This window comes from Nicotiana tabacum, chromosome 15, assembly GCF_000715075.1.
Source record: "Nicotiana tabacum cultivar K326 chromosome 15, ASM71507v2, whole genome shotgun sequence".
Taxonomy (NCBI): domain Eukaryota; kingdom Viridiplantae; phylum Streptophyta; class Magnoliopsida; order Solanales; family Solanaceae; genus Nicotiana; species Nicotiana tabacum.
Genome location: NC_134094.1, coordinates 119,196,149 through 119,204,446, shown reverse-complemented (window position 1 = coordinate 119,204,446; position 8,298 = coordinate 119,196,149).

Here is an 8,298-nt window from a genome sequence, read left to right as displayed (position 1 = left end):
CAGAAGCGACGAAGGGGTCGCAGGAGCGGAAATAGTTATGGGTGAGCAAGACCGCAAAAGCGGAGATTTGGGCGCATATGCGGATGCACAGGTGCGAGGTGATAGAGCGCAAAAGCGAGGTATTTCGTAGATGCGAATGGTGGCTCGCACCTGCGATGTTGCAGAAGCAGATATGTTGTCCGCAGGTGCGAGGGTCGAGTCCTCAGCTGATTCCTCAGAAACGGAGGTTATGTCACAGAAGCGATGCCGCAGAAGCGGCTAATGTACCGCATGTGCGAAAATGCTGGCAGAAGCTATAAATCGAGGTTTTGGTTCTTTCTCCATATTTTAAGACGTGGGACTCGGATTGAGGCAATTGTTGGAGCAATTTTCATCACAAGGATTGGGGTAAGTATTCTACACTTGGTTTTGATCTTATTCTATGAATCTATCTTTATTTTTGGCAATCGGTTGATGAATTTTAAAGAGAAATTGGGTTTTTGGCTTGAAGTTTCATAATGTAAATTTTTGAGTTTTGAACATCGAATTGGAGTCGGATTTGAGTGAAACTAGTATGGTTGAACTCGTAATTGAATGGGTTATTGGATTTTGTAAATTTTGTCGGGTTCCGAGATGCGGGCCCAGGTTGAACTTTTGGCCAATTTTTGGGCTTTTGATGCAAGATTTGATCTTTTTCGATCGGGATTCATTCCTTTAGCATTGTTTGATGTACTTGAGTTGTTTTTAGTTAGTTTCGAGCCATTCAGAGGTCAGAACACGCGAGATGGCATCTTTTGAGTATCGTTTGGCTTGCTCGGTATTGGTATTGGCTTGTTCGAGGTAAGTAACTCTTCTAAACTTAGTGCTGAGGGTATGAAATCCCGTAATACGTGTTATATGATTGGTATTGAGGTGACGCACATGCTAGGTGACAGGCGTGTGGGCGTGTGGGCGTGCACCAAGTGATTTGGGACTGTTGTTTTCATGGCACTGTATAGTAGTTCTATTTTGTTGATATCAGTGTTTTCACCATGTGATAAAGTAATTGAGTTGTCAATCATTCTAGATGTCATGTTTAGGCTTTATGCAGATACTATTGGGACCCATAGTGGTCATTTCTTGCTGTCATTTCACTGATTTTATTGATATTTCGTACTCAGTCATATATATGATATGTCATATTCATGCATTCATATCATCTCTTAGTCTCAGTTGTTATTTATTGATACATCATATTATTGTTGTGAGGCTAGTTTCATGACATTGTGAGCCCGTGAGTGAGACTGGATAGATTGATGATTGAGTGAGGCCGGGGGCCTGTTTGTGAGGATATTGATACGCATGTGAGTTGTCCGTACAACACATGAGTTGTCCGTGCATATTATAGCGCTTGGGCTGTAGGAGCCCCTCCGTAGTCTGCACACCCCCAGTGAGCACGGTTGATATTATTGAGGGATGGATCTTTCTTGGACATGGATCTTGTCCGAAGCATTATATACCTGAAGATGGATCTTCTCCATGGGCCGGAATGGCCTTCCTCGGTACTGAGTGATAATGGACAATGATGTATATATTCCTGCGATGGATTTTTCCTGGGCCGTATGGGCCATATACAGTACCGAGTGATTGAGCATGATGAGCGAAAAGTGTAAGACAATGAGATTGAGTACTCTGATAGTGTGAGTACATGATTCATCTCTGAGATACATGGCATTGGCATGCACACATGACATACATGTATAAAGATGCAATTTTCCTCTTGTCGTACGGTACCATGTCATTCATGACTTTTTACACACATTGATATGTGGGCATACCTTGCTATCTGGAAAGAAAATGAAACATCTTATTTATTATGGAAAGGATATTTGAAAAAATTACAGTTTTCAAACTTACTCATATTTTTGGCTTTTCGGTAAAAGATTTGGGTTTTCACTGAGATACTTGAAAAGAAATGCCTATTTCTTTGGAACTGTGAACGTACTGAATATTTTATTTCTGAGATACCACTACTAGAATAATGTAAATTTTCCACGGATATTTCCCACAAAAATATATCAATGATAATTCCCACCAAAAATTTTACAAAGTCGGTGGGAAAGTGGGGACACGAAAATTTTACCAAAATTTCAGTAGTTCTCACAGACTTTTCGTGGGAACTGTTTAGCGCCTAAAACTGCGAAATTCGTTTCCCACCTATGTTAGTGGAAAAATAATTGGAAATTAATTACATAAAATTAAAATAAAGTTCCCAGGAAAAGCAATGGCAAACTAAATAAAGTATATGGAATATTTTTAATATTCTCACACATTCTCTGGGAAAGTAAATATTAGTATATTTTTTATTTTTTGGGAAGAAGGATTTCTTACATTCTAATTAGGTCACAGGCTCACAGCCGCTTCTCTCATTCTTTCTCTGTAAACTTAAGCTCCCTTCTTCATCAATAGCCCCCCTCTCTGAAGCATCCCTTCCGTGAAGCATTGTGTTGGCTATCCATTGCTGAAAAGCTCTTAACAAAATGTGACCTAGTTGGCAGCAAATCATCCGCGACCCGTGCCCTTGAATCCGACCCGACATTAGCACCTGTTACCGACCAAATACTCGGCATCGTCGATACTTTAATCGCCGGCGACAAAAGGATAAACAACCACCACTTCGACTACTACTATATTCTCCAAGTCCAATACAAGCTTGCGATTTCGGGAATCCCTTCACTCCGACGAGTAGGTAAGTCAATCTCTCTTTCTCTCTCCTTTCCCCTTTCCCCGATTTTGGGTTCCGCCACTGTATTGAACCCTAGATTGTTTTTATGCTTCATCTATTTCATTGAGGATTATGTGTGCTCCAACATACCTGATGGCATATGCATCACTGGATATATTAAATGATACTGAAATTGTACTATCTTCTATTGACCCTGCTAAGTTTTAACCAAATGGGTTATAATCAGCATAACTGAGACTATGATAAATTACTGACTCTTCATATATAACAAGTGATAAATGGAGATTTAGTGCATAAAAGGAAATATAATTTAATTTACATTGGCAAAAGTATGAGATTCGCTAGACTTTATTGTTCTTAATCAATCAGTATTAATAGTAGCAATCAGCAAGAATTGATAAGTAAGCTTATTTCTGAACATTGTGAGATACTCTTAACATTGTGAACTGGGGATTGCAAGGAGCTGTTAGTTTTAATAGGAAACTAGCTGCAAATTAGAAGTTTAGGATAGATGTTCGTTATGATCTTTCTCAATTATCTTTTCTCTGTAACCCTGTAGTTTCAACTTATTAGTTAATAATAAAGTCCCCTTAATTTAGCCTGAATTTTTCTGTGTCCCTTTTGTTTCACATAAACAATCAGTACAATGTTTCTTATGTCTAGAAAGGTGTGGAATCTCATTTCTAATTTATAAAGCAGGTATCTTGTTTCAGATGAAGTAGCATGATCTTATATAAATTATGTTTCTCTGGAAATTTTTTTATTGCTGCTTAAATCTACTTGATCATCTCTTTGGTGGTAGATGTATTTCTCTGGAAAATATGCCCACTTGGTTTGGTGGTAGATGTATTACGAGTTATAAAAAAATGTGATGTATAGTTCTTTGAGTGTCATCCCTGCTTATAGTACAATCAGGAAGGGAGCGTTCAAAGATGCAAACATTTCTTAAGCCAGGAGAGAGTAGTCATTGAGAAGTTGGATATCTTATGATTACAAGAAGTAAAGCAGTGGAAATGATAAGGGGGATGCAAAACTTTAGTTAGTATTTCCAGTTGGGCAATATCTTTTTTTTTTAGCCTAGCACGTAGCAAGGACTAAGCTTTTTGAAAGGTAAAGTAAGAATCCACTTCAAGCTAGCACCAGCTTCGGCTATTGTGGCATATATCTGTTGGAGAAACACATTTAGTTATGGCAATTAAGACTGAACTTGGAATAAAAGTACGTCAATAACAGACAGAGCACTAGAAGTGCGCTATTTCACTACCAAAGACAAGTCATAGTGAAGAAATATAAACAAACTGAAATATAAACGCTGGAATTCATCTTATTGTTTCCCCATTAGAAGTACTGGAGAACTAGTAGCTAGTAGCTTATGGGTATTGATTTTTACAAAAGAGATGGTGTAGTAATTTTTTTCCCATTAGAAGTACTGATACATTGTCTATACATTATCTTTTCGTGTGTTTCACTTTAAAGTTTGAGAAATAAAGATACTTGCATAAATTCTTTTTAGTAAAGCTTACTTTTATAATAGTTGTAGTTTTTTTATAGGATACTTTCAAACGAAACTTGGAGGAGTCCATTCAAAGTCAGCTGATTGATGATAAAGGTAAGCCAATCCAACCATCCCAAGAGGAGATCATGGACATGTGGATTAAGGCAGCTGATGGCGTGCATAAGGGGATAGTCTACGACCTTGGATCAGAGTTTAGTCTCGGTCGTCGTACTTTTGGATTGTCTGGTTCTTATTCTTCCTCACATTGCTCGGTTGATCTGGATGAGTTTGAGGAATTGAATAGGAAGGTAGCGAAGGTTACTAAGTTATATCTTCAAAAAAGGGCTACAAGAGAAGAAGAGGCAAAGCAGAGGGAGGAAGAAGATAGGCGAAGAGAGGAAGAAGAAAGGCGAAGGGACGAAGAAATGAGGCAAAAGGACAACGCATTAAGACTTATCACTAGTGATGTTAAAAGTCTCAGGTCTCAGATAAACTCCTTCTTAGCATCTGGTGCATTTCCTATGCCCCGTTCTCCAACATGTGATGATAACTAAGGAGTAGTTTCTTTTATTAGCTTGCCTTGGATGGTACCTGGATGTTAAATATTGAATGTTGGATTTTTTGAGTTTTTGTTCTACTTTCTTATTAGTTGGATATTAATTATGAAATTGATTGATTAGTTGTTGTTTATGAAATGAATTGGATTGCATATTGAATTTGGTAGTTGAATGCTTAATTATATTTAGTCTTGTATTGTTGGTTGTATTTTCTATTTGGCAGGTGGTGTAGTTCTAAAAACAGATTTGGCCATGAAAATATTTTTCAGATTTTCCACCGACTCCGTGGGATTTTGTGCATATTTTTTTTCAGGATCTCAATATTTCCCACTGATTTATTCATATGTTTATTTCTAGGTTATGAATATTTTTCACTACTTCCATGGGTAAAATAAAAAAACATCTAAATTATTTTTAATATTTTCCACGAATTCGGTGGCAAACTTAAGAAAATTAAATTATTATATTTTCTTACTTTTCCCACGACGTTCGTGGGAAATTATACTAGGTGACCCTACCAAGTTCTCGTGAAACCCCTAGTGGAAAACTCCCTGGGAATTACCCACGAATGTCCTGGGAAATTATTTTTTCACCAGCCATTTTTCCACTGAGCGTCCCCCCTGGGAATGTCGTGGGAATATTAAAATTTCATACAGATTTTTCACCGATTCTTCCGTGGAAAAAGTATGCATTTGTAGTAGTGTACTCTTTTGTTACTTGTACTATACTGTTATGAACTGTTGTAGAATATTGGTGTTAGGCCCGACCTTGTGTTAGCTCGTCACTACTTTCAACCCGATGTTAGGTTTGTTACTTATTAAGTACATGTGGTCGGTTGTACTCATACTACACTTCTGTACCTTACGTGCAGATGTTGGCTGTTGATGCTGCTGTGTTCGATGGGAGCTGGATTTGAAGATGTACCTGCGTTCCGGTTGTAGCTGCCTCTTGTTCGTGGTAGCCTTAGATCTATAAAATTCTGTTGACCCTGCTTTTTAAACAGACGATGTATTTATTTCATTTCAGTTTTGTAAATTCTATTCTTAGAAGCTCATGATTTGTAACTACTAGTTGTTGGGGAATATATAAGATTAAGATTTTTCTTTACTTAAATTGCTTTAATAATTGTTATTGAAATTGGATAATTGATAATTGGCTTACCTAGCGGGTTAGGTTAGGTGTCATAACGACTAGTTGGATTTTGGATCGTAACAGTATAATTCCTAACGAAGAAAATACCATGTATAATAGCTACAAATAATTTACAAAAAACATGTCTAAAATATAAATACAATTATTATACTAGTATTAAGAAATATATAAATATATAAGACCTATAAATAACTGAAACAAAATACGTAAAATATCAAATACCATTATTAAACAAGTTTCAAATAAAGTTACTTCTCATACAAAATATAAGATATACTTGTCAAATGTGGTATAACGAATAGAGATATCCGTTTAAGAAATGGAGCTACATTAATGGAGCTAAGTTAATAAGGCAATATTCTCGTATGGGCTAGCTGAATTCCTATCACCGATTGGTATTTAATATGGTATGTAAATATTTAGTTCCTGTGCCAAATGTTAAATGATATATACTGCTATGATTTTGTCATATTTTTTTATATATTGCACAATTATGTTTTTTATGTTGATTAGTGCCGTATATAGGAACTTAATGGAGAAATAATTGAGCACTTCTCTTGCCCACATCCATGGGAAAAAGGAAGAGAAAAAAAAATATCCAAAAAAATATATATATTGAGCACTACTCTGGGCCACATCCTCTTTTAAAACAAATTTATTTTTGTAAACTCATTTTTCCAATTTTGTTTCTTTCTGGGAGTTGCATTGCTTTTGGAGTTATAATGTCTAACACAATCTAAAGAAGTCTGGCATTTTGTAATTATTCAATACCTAATTCCTAAAGAAAAATTTGTTTGCCACAATACACACAGCTGCTCTAAATAACCATAAATAAAGCTGCCATAACCCCCAATCAATTTAATTTATTCTTTTACTCGTCTTTTCCACTAAACGTAAGTAACACAATGATTGCAGTTTCGTGCGGACTTTATGTATTTCAAGGTTAACAAATATAATAATTCCTGTTAGCTAATTCAACATGCTAGAATAAGGAGTAGACTTATCCGATGCAAAGCAATTTTTCACTACTTAAAAAACAAGAATTAACGCCGAAAAAAATTCTATATCAAACAGAAAAATCCGCCACTAATCCTATTTAGCGATAGATTATTAAAATTTTTTATTAGGTACGAGCGATTTAACGACAGATTAGCGACGAAATTCGTAACTAATTCCAGTTTTTTTGTAGTGTTTATATACTAAATGCTTAAACTAGAAAAAAAGAAGAAGAAGAAAACAGAAAGAAACAAGGTCTCAATAAGAGGCCTTTGTATATTCAGACCAAAAGTTGACATAGATATTATGGGTAGAATTCTTTTTCTTTTCTGAATTGTTCGTATCTTAAATCTATAAATTAACTCATCTCCATAAAAAATCGATTTTGAATTAGAAACGTTAAAAATAATGAATCGACGTCGACTATAACCCTTAATCTTCCAAGCTAATGATGCGAGTTTGATTTCCATTACCCGCTGTATATTTATTTATTTTAAATATATTAATCTATTCATTAAATTAAATTGAATTAACTTCTCTAACGGCTCTAGTGATCAGTGGTTATAAAGCAGTGCTAGTGCTAGATAAGAGAAGTTCCTTTAACTAAAAGGAGCTACAAAATGATGTTTCAGCTTTATTGATTTAAAAAAAAAAAACAAACTTTATTGATTTGCTTAGCTCTTTGCCATGGTAGCAACAACTGGCGAAACCATGTCAAAATGGTTTGCATAAAATGGTTTGGATTAGCTTACTTTTTAAATTGGATTTTTGTCCGGAATTCAAAACCTAATTATAACTTGTTTGCTTTTTCCAAAAGTTTTTGTTTTGGAAAACTTTAGAAAATATATCTCGCTTGTAATATAATTACAATTTACTAAAAGTATCTTCATTTTTTCCCTCAGAGATTTTTTCTACAACAAAATCAAAGCTTAATTCAAGGTAGGCCTCTAAAAATGCACTAATTAAGTGTGATTAAATAATAAAATATTTTCCTGGCTGAATTACTGTAAGTATTTTCTCCCTAAGTGTAACTTATTGTTTTTGCTTTATATTTTTTCTCTTCTTTCTTGTATGGGTAGGAGTGCTGCTGTGCGAGAATATTCAAAAGGTCACTTGAATTTTGGAAGCCAAATAAATTAAGAAAATATGCTGTATAAAGTACTTTTTTTAATTTATGAGACGTATTCGAATTTCAAGAATCAAACAAGATATTCTTTGAACGCTTTTTTTTAATATTTTTAAATTATAAATTACTGTGATTACAATACTTTTACGTAGTTTTTAAATAGTATATTTTATTTTTAAAAATTTAAAAATTCTATATCCAAATATACAATCGAGACCAAGAAACTTTAATCTCGAAAAGCGATAAATATATACCATATAAATTGGGA